The sequence below is a fragment of the Callithrix jacchus genome, chromosome 8 (assembly GCF_049354715.1).
Source record: "Callithrix jacchus isolate 240 chromosome 8, calJac240_pri, whole genome shotgun sequence".
Classification (NCBI taxonomy): Eukaryota; Metazoa; Chordata; class Mammalia; order Primates; family Cebidae; genus Callithrix; species Callithrix jacchus.
The window spans coordinates 32,143,519-32,163,850 of NC_133509.1; the positions used below are offsets into that span (position 1 = coordinate 32,143,519).

The 20,332-nt window shown below is 43.9% G+C and overlaps 1 protein-coding gene across 6 annotated transcripts in view; it reads left to right on the forward strand.

Annotated features, from left to right (window-relative positions):
• Positions 1-706: 706 nt before the first annotated feature.
• The window catches only part of CTDSPL2 (CTD small phosphatase like 2), a 106,100-nt gene continuing 86,474 nt past the window's right edge, over positions 707-20,332 (forward strand). For 3 of the 6 annotated variants that reach the window (XM_002753404.7, XM_035259529.3, XM_078334153.1), the window contains exon 1: positions 707-851. The gene's annotated coding sequence lies outside the window, so the exon portion shown is untranslated. Of the gene's footprint in view, positions 973-3,537; positions 3,657-20,332 lie in introns of all 6 variants that reach the window. The other 3 variants (XM_035259526.3, XM_035259524.3, XM_035259525.3) reach the window with 3 other exon arrangements.

Sequence of the window (20,332 nt, forward strand, 5' to 3'; positions counted from 1 at the left end):
GATCCAAAAGCTACTGCTACGCTCTCTAGACGAATGGAAATGGAAAGGGAACCTTCGGGGGCTACCGAGATCCCAGTAAAGGCGCCAGATTCGCTTTCTCCTGGCCTCGGGTAACGTTCCCTACAAACTATCTCCTCCTGCGCGCCAAGCCGTTAGTCCCGCCTTATACCCTCGGCTCCACCCACCCGGCGCGCCCACAGTCACTAAACCCTAGCTGCCAGGGTGCGCGTCGCATTCGGAAGCCCCGCCTCCGGGACAAGGGAGCGCTCCCCCTCCCAGCTCGGCCCCAGCAGTTCCGTTAACAGCGGGAGGAAAAACGGCCCTTCGGGTCCCCGCCTCTCCACTCCTAACGCTTTACTCCCTGCTCCCCCTGCGACCACTACACAGCCGGCTACGGAGGCCCCTAACGTACAAATATCCCCCAGGCCCTTGCGTGTCCTAATAGGTTTTGTCCTTTCTTACTCTACCTAGTCCTATGGCCTTGTGTTCAATATTTCTCCGGGATTCATACTAGAGAGTGTCCTCCGGCGTAAGGAACTTCAACGCTCTTCACGGAAGTAAAAGTGTTTTTTTGGGTTGTTGTTGCCGTTGTGGTCACCCGCATTCCTTCCCTCCCACCTCACGGAATTGTGGCGGGAGGGGGAGGAGGAAGTCAGGGCGCCTGCGCGGAGAGGCCGCTTTCCATCCGGGTCTCTGTTCGTGCGGTGCAGCAGGTCGGTAGGCGGGAAATGGCGACTGGCTGAAGGAGCTGGTTCTGTTGCTGCTACGGGGGTAAGCGGGAAAGACACCACACATTGCGCAGTCGAGACCATCGCCGGAGCCTGAGGACACTTCTCTGTCGTCACAGTTAGGTAATCCCCTTCGTCTAGACGCTGCCGCTACTCCCAATCTTAGTCCTCCTCCTCTTCCAGCGCCGTCTGCCGGGATCTCCTCCCCTTCTAAACCCGGTCCTCCAGCGGCTCTGGCGCTTTGGTAGGCATGCACTCTTGGCGCCTCGTACGTCCACTGTGGGGAGCCGCTCCTCTCTGGACTTTCCCCTGGGAACGGAAAGGGAGCTCGCTTCCCGCCAGCTTCACCTCCTAGGCTGCGGCCTGCGTTGTGATTTCTGGGGTTAGGTTTCACTCTGCTACCCACCCCCACTCCGATCTCACGTTCCTAGTCCCCAACCTCTGGGTAATTAAGTTAGAACTTTAGCTTTTCTAACCTTTTTTGGCTCACCTGATGTTTTCAGGATTTCATTCTTTGGAGTAGGGTGCTTTTAGGGGGGCGTTGCTCTATCTCAGTTCGTATAAACACCTTTTCAAAATCTGGAAGAAGCGATTTGCCTAAATTCTGTTTATCTTTTGTACTGTTAAAATGTCGAGTTGACATTGTTACTTTTTCAAATCGAGAGTGCTAGTAAGGAACAGCCCATGTGGAAGGCCTCTGGTTTCTACAGTGGTCAATTAAAGGGTAAATCTTATTATCATTAATATTCCCTGCTTTCTTTGGGTTTTATATGCCTGTATGGGTGTTTACTTTTGCATTCTTGACCAGAATTCTGTGGTAAATAATTGCCTAAGTAAATCTTGTTTATTTACTTTTCACCCTAGTGGTGGCTGGTTGTGTGAATGATGTTAAACAGCAGAGTACCTTAGGGAAACCTAGATATAAAGCTGGTAAACTTACCTGAGATCCGGAAATGAAACGTACTCAGTAGATGTTCCTCTGAGGCGGGGTTTTATCTTTTTAATGCTGGTAACACAGTACCGAGATTAATTTCTTATGTGGGTATACAAATTAGTGACTTGAAATGATGGATTTATCTGTAATTTTTAGATTGCGGATTGCTTTATTTTGTCTAACCATTATTTGCCAAGTTTTGTGGTCCATTAGTTATTCTTAGAAAAGGAAAATGGCATATTAAAGCTGGTTTTACTGTTTTTCTTTGCTTTTTCTGTTGGCTTTTTTTTAAAAATTACATTGCAGACCAGTTCATAAAGAGAAGTAATAAGGAGGTTGTTGGTGTGTTCAGAATTCTTTAATCATGTTGAATTTGGGATCTTTGTAGTTTTTTTGTTTTTACTAATCAATTTTAAATTTTAAGAACTGTTTATTGCATATCAATTGATATTTGTAATTCAAACTTTCAGCTCTGGATAGGTCCAATTTAGAGAATTTCACTATTGCTCGAAAGATACTATGGTTAATTTCAGTAATAAACTGGAACACACAAACGTGATTGTAGTCTTCATTTGGTAGACTTTACCCAAGGTCATAAAGAAAGTCAAGGCAAAACGTAGCTATTATGGAAGGAGTTTTTTAGGATTGAGTTGAATTTCATACTTTCCTAGAGCCAATAGAACAGTGGAGGTGCAGGCATGTTAACTACTCGCTGAACCAATTTATTTTAAAAATGGAGCCAAATGTGTAACTTAAAGAGATCTAAAATCATTGGTCTAGTATAGGCTTTGTCTGTATTTTAATGACCTTTTTGGGTAGTTATTAGCGTTAATGTTTATATAAAAGTTAGTGTATAGCTCGCTGAGTGAGCATTGTCGGCTTTGTTTTCAAGAGTTTTCCCGTTGGCCGGGCGTGGTGGCTCACGCCTATAATCCCAGCACTTTGGGAGGCCGAGGCGGGTGGATCACGAGGTCAAGAGATCGAGACCATCCTGGTCAACATGGTGAAACCCCATCTCTACTAAAAATACAAAAATTAGCTGGGTATGGTAGTGTGCACCTGTAGTCCCAGCTACTCAGGAGACTGAGGCAGGAGAATTGCTTGAACCCAGGAGGCGGAGGTTGCGGTGAGCCGAGGTTGCGGTGAGCCGAGATTGTGCCATTGCACTCCAGTCTGGGTAACAACAGCGAAACTCCGTCTAAAAAAAAAAAAAAAAAAAAAAAAAGAGTTTTCCCAAATTGTTTAGTACTACATGCATTCAGTACTTGCACTCTTTTAATGCTTTTCTCAGAGTCGAAAGAATGTAAAAGCTGTAAATGGTATAGTCCTTAACTTTTGCAGACTTGTAGCTATATAGAAAGTCTAAATAGGATTGCATACAAATATCAGGGTTTGTATGTTTCACAAGATTCCATTCTACATAGTGTCTCTTGTTCATTTAACTTGAGCTAGTAATGTACTCTTTTCCCACTGTTAAGAAATTAAGAATTGGGGAAGTCTTTCCCAGATTCATCTAGCTGATCTCAAGTTCGTGATTTCTGGTTAATTGGTTTTTCATGAGATTATTATATAACAGAGTCTTATCTAATTCTGGTTAAACAAACTTGGACCCATTGTTCACAAAGGATGCACTAGATTCTAGATTTACAACTATAGGTTTTAATGTCAGTTGAGTAAAACGGCATTAATTTATTTTTATTTTTTTTGAGATAAGGTCTCTCTTTGTGGCCCAGGTTGGAGTGCAATGGTGTCATCATAGCACAGTGCAACCTTGAACTCTTGGGCCTATGCATTCTTCATGCCTCAGCCTCCCAAGTCGCTGGGACATCAGGCATGTGCCACTACACCTGGCTAATTTTTAACTTTTTTTTGTAGAGATGGGGTCTCGCTCTGTGGCCCAGGCTCGTTTGCAAGTCCTAGCTGCAAGCAGTCCTGCCTTGGCCTCCCAAAGTGCTGGGAAGATGGATGTGAGCCACCAAGCTGACTCCAAAATGGTATTAATTTATCCTAGTCATAGGGGTCTGTGCTTTGGATTCATGAGATAATGAATAAAATGGTTTGCCAGAATTTTAAAAAAAGCAATATCTCATTGTAATTTACCAAGTTGTGAAAGCATAAAGTAGAAAAGACACTTTTAAGTCACAAATAGCAACTGTGCTGAGGAGTTCATTTGTGGTGTGCTCTAAGTAGTTTTTTGGTTAAAGGTAGGTTAAAAATACCTGACCATTTTAAGTAAATTGGCCACACAGGGGGTCGGTCATTTGCTGCTTTTTTTTTTTTAGAGGGAGTTTCCTTCTTGTTGCCCAGGCTGGAGTGCAATGGCGTGATCTCGGCTCACTGCTACCTCTACCTCCCAAGTTCGAGTGACTTTCCTGCCTCAGCTTCCTGAGTAGCTGGGACTACAGATGTGTGCCATCATACCCAGCTAATTTTTTTTTTTTTTTTTGAGACAGAGTTGTACTCTTGTTGTCCAGGCTGGAGTGCAAGTGTGCAATCTTGACTCACTGCAACCTCCGCCTCCTGGGTTCAAGCAATTCTCCTGCCTCAGCCTCCCGAGTAGCTGGGATTACAGGCTTGTGCCACCACTCCCGGCTAATTTTGTATTTTTAGTAGAGACGGGATTTCACCATGTTGGTCATGCTGGTTTCAAACTCCCGACCTCAGGTGATATGCCCGCCTCGTCCTCCCAAAGTGCTGGGACTCCAGGCATGAGCCACAGTGCCCAGCCCACGTGTGTGTGTGTGTGTGTGTGTGAGTGAGAGAGAGAGAGATGGAGTCTCCCTCGCCCAGGCTGGAGTGCAGTAGTGGAACAGTGTCAGCTCACTGCACCATCTCTGCCTCCCGGGTACAAGTGATTCTCCTGCCTCAGCCTCCCAAGTAGCTGGGATACAGGTGCCTGTGAACAAGCTTGGCTAATTTTTGTATTTTTAGTAGAGACGAGGTTTCATCATGTTGGCCAGGCTGGTCTTGAACTCCTAACCTAATGATCTGCCTGCCTCAGCCTCCCAAAGTGCTGGGATTACAGGCGTGAGCCACTGTGCCCTTCCACTTTTTTTTTTTTATTATTTAAATAGAGATGGAGGTCTCTCTGTGTTGCCCAGACTGGTCTCCAGCTCCTAGTCTCAAGTGATTTTCACTCCTTAACCTCCCAAAGTGCTGGGCTTACAGGCATGAGCCATTGTACCCAGCCCATTCGCTACGTTGAAGATCAGGAGACTTAACTCATATGGAACCTAGGTTAAAACCATTCAATTGCAGCTTTAGATTTCACTTACTTGACATTTGCCAGGAAGCATATCTGAGCCAGACATATATTCACTAGTGTTTGTATGACTACTTAGTTTAAACTATATTAAATTGTAATTGGACCTACATTGGAAATAGATAGATTAGGTAGTTGATTGTGTGGTAAAATTTGAGAATTGCCAATGCCTAACTTTATATCTCTCCAGTGTTTTTGTAAATGTCCTGTTTAAAAATCACAAATTGTCTGGAAGAGAAACTTTTAAAATTGTTTTTTATTGACAGTATTAGCACAGATTGCCTATGAAATAAGCTTACTGATACCACACACAGGATGAGGGTTCGGAGATGAGGAAACATAATAAAGGGTTTTTTTTTTTTGAGACGAAGGAGTTTCACTCTGGTTGCCTAGCCTGGAATGCAGTGGCGTGATCTTGGCTCACTGCAACCTCCGCCTCCTCAGTTCAAGTCATTCTCCTGCCCCAGCCTCCCAAATAGCTGGGATTACAGGAGCCCGCCACCATGCCTGGCTAACTTTCTAATTTTTTTTTAGTAGAGAGAGGGTTTCACCATGTTGATCAGGTTGGTCTCAAACTCTTGACCTCAGATGATCCATCTGCCTTGGCCTTCCAAAGTGCTGGGATTACAGGCCCGGCCAGGAGAGTTAAATTTTTATGCACTAGCTGTGATTAGAGAGATGTAGAGAATAGGAGCACTGTCTTGGAAAGACAACAGGCGTGGTGGAGATAGAATTATAGTGAGAAGTTTTGGCTGCTTGGAGTCCTTTGGGAACCTGGCAATATGGAATAATGAGACCAAGTATGGCCCCAAGAAGAACTGGGGCCTTAAAGACAAATATTTTAATGGAAGGTCACAGTAGGCCAGTTTACTACACTAGGGACTATGTATGTTGTGATATTTATAGATTCCTAGATTATGATTTTATTCTTTTGAGACAGAGTTTTGCTCTTTCGCCCAGGCTGGAGTACAGTGGCATGATCTTGGCTCACTGCAACCTCCGCCTTCCAGTTTCATGCAATTCTCCTGCCTCAGCCTCCCCAAGTAGCTGGGATTACAGGCGCCCACCATCACTCCTGGTTACTTTTTGTATTTTTAGCAGAGATGGGGTTTCACCATGTTGGCCAGGCTGATCTTGAACTCCTGACTTCATAATCCGCCTGCCTCATCCTCCCAAAGTGCTGGAATTTCAAGTGTGAGTCACCTTGTGTGGCTATTTTATTATTTTTTGGAAACAGAATCTTGCTCTGTTGCCCAGGCAGGAGTGCAGTGGCACCGTCTGGGCTCACTGCAGCTTTGCCTCCCAGGTTCAATGATTCTCCTGCCTCGGCCTCCTGAGAGGCTGGGATTACAGGTGCCTGCTACCATGCCTGGCCAACTTTTTGTATTTTTAGTAGTGAAAAAGTTTCACCATGTTGGCCAGGCTGGTATCGAACTTCTGACCCCTCTGCCCACCTCAGTCTTCCAAAGTGCTGGGATTACAGGGGTGAACCACCACGCCTGGCTGATTCCTGTATTGGATTGAAGAAAAAGGAGAAAGTCTAGATTAAACATGAATGAACAACATGGGGTTCTAGCATGAAAATGTGTTTGCTGATTTGATTGAAACAACACAATGGGCCAGGCTCCGTGACTCATGATTGTAATCCCAGCACTTTGGAAGGCTTAGGCGGGCAGATCCCTTGAGTTTAGGAGATCGAGACCAGCCTGGGCAACATGGCAGAACCCTGTCTGTACCTAAAATACAAAGGTTAGCTGGGCATGGTGATTCACATCTCTAGTCCGAGCCACTAGGGAGGCTGAAATAAGCGAATTGCTTGAGCCGGGGAGGTTGAGGCTGCAGTGAGCCGTGAGCATGCCATTACACCTCCAGCCTTCCAGCCTAAGTAGGATCTTGGCTCACTGCACCCTCTGCGTCCTGAGTTCAAGCAGTTCTCCTGCCTCAGCCTCCCATTAGCTGGGATTACAGGCCACCACGCCTGGATAATTTTTGTATTTTTAGTAGCTTCAGCTACTCAGGTGGCTGAAGCATGAGACTCGCTTGAGCTAGAAAGGCAGAAGTTGCTGTGAGCCAAGGTGAATGGTGCCACTGCACTTCAGCCTGGGTGACAGAGTGAGACTCCATCTTAAAAACAAAAAAAACCCCATGTGTTTATTAAAAGAAAAGTAAGACCAGGCTAGGTGGCTCACACCTGTAATTCCTTGGGGAGGCCAAGGAGGGTGGGTGGTGGCTCAAGCCCATAAATTCGAGATTGGCCTGGGTAGAAACAGCAAAAACCCATCTCTACTAAAAATACTAAAATTAGCTGAGTGTGGTGGCACATGCCTTTAGACTCAGCTACTCAGGGCCCTGAGGCAGGAGGATCATCTGAACCTTAGGATGTGGAGGCTGCAGCAAGCCTTGATTGAGCCACTGGCACTGGACGACAAAGTAGGACCCTTTGATTAAAAAAAAGGCAGGGTACGGTGGCTCAAGCCTGTAATCCCAGCACTTCAGGAGGCTGGGGCGGGCAGATCACCTGAGGTTAGGAGTTTGAGACCAGCCTGGCCAACATGGCAAAACCCCATCTCTACAAAAATAAAAAATAAAATATTAGCCAGGTCTGGTGGCGCACATGCATGCCTGTAATCCCAGCGACTCAGGTGACTGAGGCACGAGATTCGTTTGAGCTGGGGAGGCAGAGGTTGCGGTGAGCCAAGATGGCACCACTGTACTCCAGCCTGGGTGGCAGAGTAAGACTCTGCCTCAAAAAAAAGAAAAAATCGGCCCAGCACAGTGGCTCACACCTATAATCCCAGCACTTTGGGAGGCCTAGGGAGACAGATCACGAGGTCAAGAGATTGAGACCATCCTGGCCAACATGGTAAAACCCCATCTCTACTAAAAAAATACAAAAATTAGCTGGGTGTGGTGGTGCACACCTGTAGTCCGAGCTACTCAGGAGGCTGAGAAAGGAGAATTGCTTGAACCCAGGAGACAGAGGTTACATTGAGCTGAGATTGCACCACTGCACTCCAGCCTGGTGACAGAGCGAGACTCTGTCTCAAAAAAAAAAAAAAATCATATATTTATTAAAAGAAAAGTAAGGCTGGGTGTGGTGGCTCACATTTGTAATTCCAGCACTTTGGGAGGCTGAGGATCGTGGATTGTCTGAGCCCAGGAGTTCAAGACTAGCCTGGGCAACACGGTGAAACCTATCTCTACTGAAAATACAAAATGTAGCTGGGCATGGTGGCACATGCCAGTAGACCTTGCTACTACTGGGCTGAGGCAGGAGGATCTCGTGAGCCTTGGGGGTTCTAGGCTGGAGTGAACCCTGATTGGGCCACTGGCATTCCAGCCTGGGTGACAGAATAGGACCCTGTGTCAAAAAAAAAAAAAAAAGGAGAGTGCAGTGGCTCATGCCTGTAATTCCACCACTTTGGGAGGCTGAGGCAGGTGGATCACCTGAGGTCAGAAGTTTGAGACCAACCTGACCAACATGGTGAAACACTGTCTCTACAAAAAATTAGCCGGGCTTTGTGGTGGGCACCTGTAATCCCAGCTACTGGAGAGGCTGAGGCAGGAGAATCACTTCAACCTGGGAGGCAGAGGCTGCAGTGAGCCGAGATCTTGATCATGTCACTGCACTCCAACCTGAACAACAAGAGCAAAGCTATGTCTCAAAAAAAAAAGAAAAAGGTTATTACTTGTTTAAGAAAAATATCCAGTACACACAAATATCTTTATAGTTGAGAGAAAACTGATTATTTGCTTTAGTAGTAATGCTTTCATCCTGATATCCCCAAATATGTATGATTTTCTTACTGAGTTGAAAATGATAACCTCTCATTGACCTTACAAGTACCTGCTTTGGCATATTTTGTTAAATTAAGATTATTATGTACTTCTTTAAGATAAATATTATTTGAAAAATACTCATAATTATTTCAAACTATCACACATTTCCCCCTGTGTTGGGAATAATATACCCTTTTTTTTTAGTAGTAGCAAACAAGAGGACACTTTTTTTTGAGATGGAATCTCACTCTGTCACTTAGGCTGGAGTGCAGTGGCTTGATCTTGGCTCACTGCAGCCTCAGCCTCCCAAGTTCAAGCAATTGTCCTGCCTCAGCCTCCCGAGTAGCTGGGATTACAGACGTCCACCACTATGCCCAGATAATTTTTGTGTTTTAATAGAGATGGGGTTTTACCATGTTGGCCAGGCTGGTCTCAAACTCCTGACTGTCTGCCTTGGCCTCCCAAAGTGCTGGCATTAGAGGCGTGAGCTACTGTGCCCAGCCTTCAAGAGGACACTGTTAGTAGAGAATTACGATTATACCTAATATTTGACCAGTGATTTTAGGTAAAAATTCACTTTTCATAAACTTTCTTGTCTTCTCTCCCCTGTATCTTAATAGTTTATCTCCATCATAATGATTCATTTTTCCTTTATAGGTAGTAATAAGAATAGTGGGAAATTCTTCTGTTTTTTTTTTTTTTTTCCTCCAGACAGGGTCTCACTCTGTCGCCCAGGCTGGAGTATAGTGGCACAGTCTTGGCTTACTGCTACCTCTATCTCCTGGATTGAAGCAATTCTCTTCCCTCAGCTTCCTGAGTAGCTGAAATTACAGGTATACACCACCATGCCTGGCTAATTTTTGTATTTTTAGTAGAGATGTGGTTTCACCATGTTGGCCAGGCTGATCTCAAACTCCTGACCTCAAATGATCTGCCCACCTTTGCCTCCCAAACTGCTGGAGTTACAGGCGTGAGCCACCACGCTTGGCCTCAGTTTATTTTTAAATTTTTATTTATTTATTTTGGAGATCAGGTCTTGCTCTGTCACCTAGGCTAGAGTGCAGTGGTACGCTCCTGGCTTACTGAAGTCTTGACTTCCTGGGCTCCAGAGATCCTCCCACTGCAGCCTCCCCAGTAGCTGGGACTACAGACTGGTACCACCATGCCCAGCTGATTTTTGTATTTTTGGTAGAGTCAGGGTTTCACTATGTTGCCCAGGCTGTTCTCGGGCTCAAGTGATCCACCTGCTTCAGCCTCCCAAAGTGCTGGGATTATAGGCATGAGCCACCACGCCTGGTTGAGAAAGTATTTCACATAACTCAGTACATATGTATTTTGGACAAAGGATGTTTTACATGAGATGGAGTCTTGCTCTCTCACTGAGGCTGGAGTGCATTTGTGTGAACATGGCTCACTACAGCCTTGACCTCCCAGGCTCACTTGATCCTCTTCACTCTCCCTAGTAGGTGGGAGTACAGGCACACACTACCCTGCCTGGCTAATTTATTTCTTTAAATTTTTGTAGAGGCAGAGTCTTGCCATGTTGTCCCAGTTGTTACGAATTCCTAGGCTCAAGCAGTCATCCTGCCTTGGCCTCCTAAAGTGCTGGGTTTACAGGTGTGAGCCACTTGATCCGGCCTGATTCTTTTCTTACCATCAAATTGCAGTGTTGTTAGGATTTCAGATTTCTCCTGGCCTGAGAGTAAGTTTAATCAAAAGGGCATAAATAAGTAGTCACATCTCTTCTCTTGCCTATTGTGGTGAGAACTATTTAAATACAAAGCACTCTTGCTGGGCACAGTGGCACGTGCCTGTAGTTTCAGCTACTAAGGAGGCTGAGGCAAGAGGATTGCTAGAGCCCTGGAGTTCCGGGTTGTAGTGCCCTATGCCAGTCGGGTGTTCACACTAAGTTCAGCATCAGTATGGTGACTTCTCAGGAAGAAGGGACCACCAGGTTGCCCAAGGAGGGGTGAACTGGTCCAGGTTGGAAATGGAGCAAGTTAAAACTCCTCTGCTGCTCAGTAGTGGAATGGCACCTGTGAATAGCCACTGTACTCTAGCCTGGGCAACATAACGAGACCCTGTCTCTTAAAAAAAAGGCACTGTAGCTGGGCATGATGACTTATGCCTGTAATGCCAGCACGTTGGGAGGCTAAGGTGGGTGGATCACCTGAGGTTGGACATTCAAGACCAGCATGACCAACATAGAAAAACCTTGTCTCTACTAAAAATACAAAATTAGCCGGGGGTGGTGGCTCATGTCTGTCATCACAGCTACTCAAGAGGCTGAGGCAGGAGAATTGCTTGAACCTGGGAGGCGGAGGTTGTGATGAGCTGAGATTGCACCAATGCACTCTAGTCAGGGCAACAAGAGTGAAAGTCTGCCTCAAAACAAAACCAAAAAAGGCACTCTTAGGAAAATTCTGCCAAAATTGAGTTAACTTTTCTTACTTTTTAGAATGTCTTTGTTGTATGTAATATATACATTGAAACTTGTATGTTAGTATATAGGTGAGCTCAGTAAAACAAAATATGTTGGCACAGGCCATGATAGGATAGTAATATGTGAGAAATTATAGCCTAGGAATGTTGAGTTTCCTATGAGCTTGTTGAGAAAATGAACTATATTACTCAGTTCTTATAAATTCATAACCCATATTTTTGCTAAAACAGCATAGTGTTAAGCTTAGGGTGAAGAAATAATATCTCATTACGGATTTTGTAATTTATTTATATATAGACATATATAAAATATATATATGTTTTATATAAATATATAAAATGCACTCACTCTGTTGCCCAGGCTGGAGTGCAGTGGCATAAACTCAGCTCACTGCAACCTCTGCCTTCCCGGTTCAAACGATTCTCCTGCCTCAGCCTCCTGAGTAGCTGGGACTACAGGCACCTGCCACCATGCCCAGCTAATGTTTTTTGTATTTTTAGTAGAGATGGGTTTCACTGTATTGGCCAGGCTGGTCTTGAACTCCTGACCTCGTGATCCACCCACCTCGGCCTCCCAAAGTGCTGGGATTACAGGTGTGAGCCTCCGTGCCCGGCCAATTTTTTTTTGTTTTTTGTTTGATACAGAGTCTCACTCTGTCACCAAGGCTGGTGACATGACCTCGGCTCACTGCAACCTCTGCCTCCTGGGTCAGTCGATTCTCCTGCCTCAGCCTCCCTGTAGCTGGGACTACAGGTGCATGCCACTATAGCTAAGTTTTGTATTGTTTAGAAGAGATGATGTTTCACCAGATTGGACAGGATGATCTTAAACTCCTGATCTTATGATCCACCCTCAAGTTGGACTTCCAAAGTCTTGAGATTACAGGCGTGAGCCACTGCGCCCAGGCTTAAATTTTTTTTAATAAAGGCAGGATCTCACTGTTGTCAGGGCTGGTCTTGAGCTCCTAGTCTCAAGTGATCTCTTCCTGCCTGGACCTTCCAAAGTGCTGGTATTACAGGTGTGAGTGAGTCACTGTGCCCATCAGAAAACACGTGCTTTTTGTTGTTATTTGTTGAAGAAGACTTTAAGGGAGAGAAAGACCCATAATTTTATCAGCCTAAGTTAGTTCTTTTATTTTGGTATAGTCCTATATTTTGCCAAATGTTTTTGAGAAGTTTATTATATATATCAGTTTTTAAATCTATAATATTAGCTAAATAAGAAGGAAGACCGTATATCAGAAATATTAATGATCAAAAAAGACCACTCATCTTTATTACACACTTTGTTGTGAATGGGATTAAAATAATCTTTCTGGCCAGGTGTCATGGCTCACACCTGTAATCCCAGCACTTTGGAAGGCCAGTGCAGGTGGATCATGAGGTCAGGAGTTTGAGATCAGTCTGGCCAACATGGCAAAATCCTGTCTCCACCAAAAATACAAAAATTAGCCGGATGTGGTGGTGCGTGCCTGTAATCCCAGCTCCTAGGGAGGCTGAGGCAAGAGAATCACTTGATCCTAGGAGGTGGAGGTTACAGTGAGCTGAGATCTTGCCTGCACTCCACCTTGGGCAACAAGAGGAAACTCTGTCTCAAAACAAAACAACTTTTTGTTGTAGAGTTGATACTTTATATAGTGCTCCTATACTTAGTCCTTCTTCCCTAGTTGACTTGATTTTTTTTCTTAGGTGACAGAGAAATCTCTTTCTTTACTAAGTCGTCGTCGTCCTCCTCCTCCCCCTCCTCCTCCCCCTCCTCCTCCCCCTCCTCCTCCCCCTCCTCCTCCCCCTCCTCCTCCTCCTCCTCCTCCTCTTCCCCCTCCCCCCCCCCCCCCCCCCCCCCCCCCCCGCCTCGTCCATAATGAAGGCTTATGGAAGTAGTGGAGAGTAAAGGTGGACGGTAGTAATACCTGAAACTTGATTGCATATTAGTCAGGCTGGAAATGTGGACTAAGTGGAAACTTGCTGCTACTTTTGAAAATGTTATTTGGTGTCAAGTAAGGCAATGACTTTAGCTTTTTCTTTCATGAATATTAGTTAATATAAATTTAGTAATCATATCATTTATAAGGTAGGATATAAATTAACAGACCCAGAGAATTTTAGAGCTGGAGGAGACCAAAGAGGTCAGCTAGTCCAGTAACATTTGTGTTTCATTATGATGAATCATTCTGAAGACTGCTTAACATGTAGTAAAAATGTTTGTCTTAATTAGCGTGCTGCAGGATGAGTTGTATATGATGGATGGATGAAGACAGCTCTGATTAATTAATGATTCATCTCCCATTTTGACAGCTCTTTATTTATTTTTTAGGTAAAATTTGCATGTGAAATACCAGATTTGATGTCCAATAACTTCTTTTGCTCTTGAGGAAACAAAATGATAGAATGATTGCATGACTTAATCATTGTCTCACAGCTAACTAATGATAGATTAAGGACTGGAATCTGAGTGTCTACCTCCTAATTTGGAGTTAGTTCCTTTAAAAACTCCTTCAGGAGTCTACTGTAGAACCTTGCATGCATGAACTACTTTTTATATAGCCAACTATAAATACACGAAGTTTTATGGCAAATCTTGACTTTGTTGCCTTTAATGTTTGATTTGTGATCTTTTGGCAATTTTCTTTATATGTATTATTTCTCTCTTAATGCGTGATACATCAGAACAGGTTGAATAACACTAATCTGGAATATTCAGTATCAGGAGTATTTTGGATTTCAGATTTTTTTGGATTTTGGGATATTTGCATATACATAATGAGGTATCTTGAAAAGGACCCAAGTTTAAACATGAAATTCATTTACGTTTCGTAAGTACCTTACACACGTAGTCTGAAGGTGATTTTAAACATTTTTCCTTTATTTTTTTGAGACAAGAGTCTTGAACTGTGTCCCAAGCTGTAGTGCGGTGCCTGGGTCTCGGCTTAACTGCAATCTCTGCCTCTTGAGTTCAAGCAATTCTCCTGACCGCCTCCCGAGTAGCTGAGACTACAGGCATGTGCCACCAAGCCCAGCTAATTTTTTTGTATTTTTACAGAGACAGGGTTTTGCCGTGTTAGCCATGGTGGTCTTGATCTCCTGACCTTGTGATCTGTCCGCCTCGGCCTCCCAGAGTGCTGGGATTACAGGCGTGAGCCACCGTGCCCGGCCTTAAACAGTATTTTTAATAGTTTTGTGCATGAAACAAAGTTTTGACTGCATTTTGACTGATTTGTCACCTAAAGTCAGGGGTGGAATTTTCTGTTTGTGGCATTATGTTGGTGTTCAAAAGCTTTTGGACTTCGGGGAATTTCGGATTTTCAGATTTTTGTATTTCAGATTTTCATGGTAGGGATACTCAAGCTATGTACCACTTCTCATTCATTCAGCAAATACATTTGTAAAGAGGGCACATAAGTTAGTTCTAGATGCTATAATTTGTTGAGAGTTCTTCATATGTAATGTGCTATTTTCTCTTAATGTTGTTTAGGTAGAAACAACAAGACCTTAGGAGCAGACCTTAGCATTCAAGACCTTAGGAGCAGATTATGAACTGAGTTTATGCTTTTATCATTATTGTAATCTTACTGTTAATACAGTGCAATTTGAAACCATAATTGTCTGCCTCAAAAATTGCCTGGTATCATTGATTTTGTGAAGGGGAAGGAAATCTTAGGAGGAAGAAACTTTTAGTTTTATTTATAAGCCCATTTTTGTAGGCAAGAATTGATTATTGGTGTGAAGATCGTTTATGTCTAAGTAATACAGTCTGCCCCACCCCAATTATCTGGCCTTTTAGAGAGAAATTAGAAAAATAGGCTGGGTGAGGTGGCTCATGCCTGTAATTCCAGCACTTTGGGAGGCCAAGGCAGGCAGATCACAAGGTCAGGAGATTGTGACCGTCCTGGCCAACATGGTGAACCCCGTCTCTACTAAAAAAGACAAAAATTAGCTGGGCATTGTGGCATGTGCCTGTAATCCCAGCTACATGGGAGGCTGAGGCAGGAGAATCGCTTGGACCAGGGAGTTAGAGGTTGCAGTGAGCCTGGATCGCACCACTGCACTCCAGCTTGGTGACAGAGTAAGACTCCATCTCAAAAAAATATAAAGAAAAGAAAAAGAAAAATTGTGGCTTAGTTCAACAAAAATTGAGTTAACTTGTGTGCCATGTTGCTAGAGTTATGGATCAGGCATCTACCTTCAAGACTCTTATAATCTAGTGCAAATAAAGAGAAAGAAACAGATTGTTTAATATGAGTTAAGAGCTAATCACAGGGTTTACACAGGTTTGAGGGTATGGAGTTAGTTACTTATAGGTGATACTTGGGCTGAGTTTTAAACAACAAAGACAATAGAAAGAATGAGGTAAAAAGAGCAGAAGCATGTATAGTGCACTGTGTGGGCAGGAAACTATTATTGTTGCAGTAATAAGAATGTGGCAGCAAATAGCAATGAAAAAAGACTGGGAAGTAGTTCTTGTGAGTTTCATGTGCAATGCCAGAGAGTTTAGTCTTTATTTTGAAGGTAGTTGATGAGAAACCTGGGTGAGAGGAACAGGCAGGTTTGTGCAGTGCTGAGAATCAATTTAAAGGGGACAAGACTAAGAAATATTTTATATATAAAATCATCAGGATTTGGTGATTGATTACAGACGATAAGGGAGAGGAATAATAACTGGGATGTTTCTAAGTTTCTGGCTTGGCTAATTAAGATGGTAGTAGCATTACTTGCAATGAAGAATGTATTAGGAAAAATACAAGTTAGTCGAGGTAGCTCTTGCCTGTAATTCAAGCACTTCTGGAGGCTGAGGCGGGTGGATCACCTGAGGTCAGGAGTTGGAGACCAGCCTGGCCAACATGGTGAAAACCCATCTCTACTGAATATAAAAATAACCGGGTGCGGTGGCTCACGCCTGTAATCCCAGCACTTTGGGAGGCCAAGGCGGGTGGATCATGAGGTCAAGAGATTGAGACCATCCCGGTCAACATGGTGAAACCCCGTCTCTACTAAAAATACAAAAAATTAGCTGGGCATGGTGGTGCGTGCCTGTAATCCCAGCTACTCCGGAGGCTGAGGCAGGAGAATTGCCTGAACCCAGGAGGCGGAGGTTGCGGTGAGCCGAGATCGTGCCATTGCACTCCAGCCTGGGTAACAAGAGCGAAACTCGGTCTCAAAAAAAAAAAAAAGAAGTTGGGACTGTTTTACATTATATAATTTTTTCCTCCAGTGTCATGAATTCTTAGACTTAAAATGTTGCCCTTATTCCTATGTTTGTTTGTGATGATACTTAAATTGTATCATTTTCGTTGTTTTTGTTTTTTGAGACAGAGTTTCGCTCGTTACCCAGGCTGGCAGTGCAATGACCCGATCTTGGCTCACTGCAGCCTCCGCCTCCTGGGTTCAGGCAATTCTCCTGCCTCAGCCTCCTGAGTAGCTGGGATTACAGGCACACATCACCATGCCCAGCTAATTTTTTGTATTTTTAGTAGAGACGGTGTTTCACCATGTTGACCAGGATGGTCTCGAGCTCTTGACCTCGTGATCCACCCGCCTTGGCCTTCCAAAGTGCTGGGATTACAGGCTTGAGCCACCGTGCCCGGCCGTATCATTTTCATTCACAGACTTCTTTCCTGAGCATATTCATTTGCCCAGTCTGTATTTGTTCCTTTTGTTTTATTAGACGGAGTCGGAGCCTCGCTCTATTGCCTAGGCTGGAGTGCAGTGGTGCAATCTCGACTCACTGCAGCCTTTACCTCCCAGGTTCAAGTGACTCTCCTGCCTCAGCCTCCCAAGTAGCTGGGACTACAGGCACATGCCATTACACCCAGCTAATTTTTGTATTTTTTTTGAGACGGAGTTTCTCTCTTGTTACCCAGGGTGGAGTGCAATGGTGTAATCTCGGCTCACCGCAACCTCCGCCTCCTGGGTTCAGGCAATTTTCCTGCCTCACCCTCCTGAGTAGCTGGGATAACAGGCACACGCCACCATGCCCAGCTAATTTTTTGTATTTTTAGTAGAGACAGGGTTTCACCATCTTGACCAGGATGGTCTCAATCTCTTGACCTCGTGATCCACCCGCTGCGGCCTCCCAAAGTGCTGGGATAACAGGCTTGAGCCACCGCACCCAGCCAATTTTTGTATTTTTAGTAGAGACGAGCTTCACCATGTTGGTCAGGCTGGTCTTGAACTCTTGACCTTGTGATCTACCTGCCTCTGCCTCCCATAGTGTTGGCATTTCAGGCGTGAGCCACTGCGCCTGGCCTTTTTGTTTCATTTTTTTTACTGATACAGGTTGAGTATCCCTTGTCTGAAATAACTTGAGACCAAAAGTCTTCCTATTTTTATATTTTTTTGGGAGGGACTTGCATTTACTGGTTGAGCATTTTCTTTGAGTTTCATGTCAGTACTCAAGTTTCTGGATTATGGAGTACTTCAGATTTTGGATTTTCAAATTAGGGATACTTAACCTGTAATAGAAAAGAATTTATTGGCCAGGTATGGTGGCTCATGCCTGTAATCCCAGCACTTTGGGAGCCTGAGGCAGGCAGATTACGAGGTCAAGAGATGGAAACCATCCTGGCCAACTTGGTGAAACCCCTTCTCTACTAAAGAATACAGAAATTAGCTGGGCGTGGTGTTGCATGCCTGTAGTCTCAGCTACTTGGGAGGCTGAGGCAGGAGAATTGCTTGAACCTGGGAGGCGGAGGTTGCAATGAGCCAAGTTCGCACCGCTGTACTCTAGCCTGGCACCTGGCGACAGAGCAAGACTCTGTGTCAAAAAAAAAAAAAAGAAAGAAAGAAAGAAAAGAATTTATCTAGTAATGGAACTCTAAAGAACTGAGAGGGCATGGTAAATTCTGGCATAAATAGTAGCATTACCAACATGAGGCTGTATATGTATGTTTAAAACTGTTTCCTTATATTTTAAATTTAAGTAATAAAATCAGTTGTTGCTGGTGTTAGTAAGCTTCCTTTAACCTGTACTGAACCCCATTACTATTGTATTATATTTGTTTGGTTTTGTTATCAGGGTTTCGTAAAATGAGTTGGGAAGTGTTTCCTTCTATTTTATGGAAGAGTTTATGTAGATTTGGTATTGTTTCTTTTTAGATGATTGTTAGGATTCTCGAGCAAAGCGTTTTGGGCCTGGAGTTAGTTTGAGGTTTTTACTACAGTTTCAATTTTAGAAATTATTGGTATGGGCTAATTAGGTTATCTAATGTGTGAGCTTTGGTGGTGCATATGTTTTGAGGACTTTGACTTTCATCTAAATTCTTGAGTATATAGGCATAAAGTTGTTTGTTTGTTGAGATGGAATCTTGCTCTGTTGCCCAGGCTGAAGGGCAGTGGCGTGATCTCAGCTCACTGCAATCTCTGCCTCCCAGTTTCAAGCCATTCTCCTGCCTCAGCCTCCCGAGTAGCTGGGATTACAAGTGTGCGCCACCACGCCTGACTAATTTTTGTATTTTTAGTAGAGATGGGGTTTCACCATGTTGCCCATGCTGGTCTCAAACTCCTGACCTCAGGTGATCTGTCTGCCTCAGCTTCCAAAAGTGCTGGGATTACAGCATGAGCCACTGCACCTGGTCCTGTTTGTAATATTCTATAAATTATCCTTTAAAATATATAGAATCTGTAGTGATGTTCCCTTTCCTTCCTAATAATGGTTATTTGTGTCTTTTTTTCTCAAACCTGCTAGAGATTTATCAGTTTACTGACCTTTGCAAAAAATTTAATTTCTGGTTTCTTTTTATTTTATTTTTTGACTTCATTGATTTCTGGTCTGTTGAATGCTTTCTCTCTTGACATAGGTTGTAGTTTCTTCCTTTTTTGTGTGCCTTGCAATATTTTACTGAATATCAGATATTGTGAATAGGATAGTAAAGACTGAGTTAATAGTAGGCTGGGCATAGTGGCTCACGCCTGTAAACCCAGCACTTTGGGAGGCCGAGGTGAGTGGATCACCTCAGGTTGGGAGTTCAAGACGAGCCTGGCTAATGCGGTGAAACCCTGTCTCTACTAAAAATAAAAAAAATTAGTTGGACGTGGTGGCACGTTCCTATAGTCCCATCTACACAGGAGACTGAGGTAGGAGAATCGGTTGACCCGGGAGGCAGAGGTTGCAGTGAGCTGAGATCATGCCATTGTACTCTAGCCTAGTGACAGAGACTCTGTCTTAAATTAAAAAAAAAAAATTATCTAAAATTGTTAACAAACTGCTGAAGGCAGAATGTGGATTAGGATGAGCACATATTATTCCTGGGAGACACACATGCAAGGGAAATTGAGACCACTTGAAAGATCTTCCCAGACCTCCACCAAAGCCTCACATCACAATATGAGAACATGGGACTGAAGAGAGCCTTCCTCTGTGGTGCACGGCTGGAGGAAGGGAGCAACTTTTATAATGGAATAAATACAAAGCCCCAGCCAGATCCTTCTCCTCTAAGGAACAATAACTGGAAGAGACTGGGGAAGGAACAGCGAGTCCAGTCACCCAGAATGCACAAGTGAATGGAGGGCAGTGAAAGAAAAAAAACTCTACCACTGTAGGGGCAGGGAACAATGTTGGACCCAGGGTCTTATACCAGTTTGGTATAAGACCTCCCAGCACTTTGGGAGGCCAAGGCAGGCAGATCATAAGGTTAGGAGTTCAAGACCAGCCTGGCTAACATGATGAAACCCCATCTCTACTAAAGATTCCAAAAAAAAAAAAATTATACAGGCATGGTGACACATGCCAGTAATTCAGGTATTCCCAGGTACAAGCAGGAGAATCACTTGAACCTGGGAGGTGGAGGTTGCAGTGGTCCGAGATCACGCCATTGTACTTCAGCCTGGGCAACAGGACGAGACTTCATCTCAAAAATATGTATATATATAAATATAAACATAGTGAATTTTAAAGTCTGCAGTTAAGATGAAGTATTTCAGCACTTTGTGTACCTGACAATTTGCCATTTTTTTGTCTATAGGTTATATTGTCATTTTTTAAAATAAGGAAATGTTAAAACGGGGTAGTTTTATTTGGTACCTTCTCCTGTCCTTTTTTTCTGTCCCCGTTATATTCTACTCCTTGTTCACAGTAGTTAGGAAAAACAAATAGGGCCAGGCACGGTTAGCTCATGCCTGTAATCACAGCACTTAAAGAGGCCAAGGTGGGTGGATCACTTGAGCCCAGGAGTTTGAGACCACTCTGGGCAA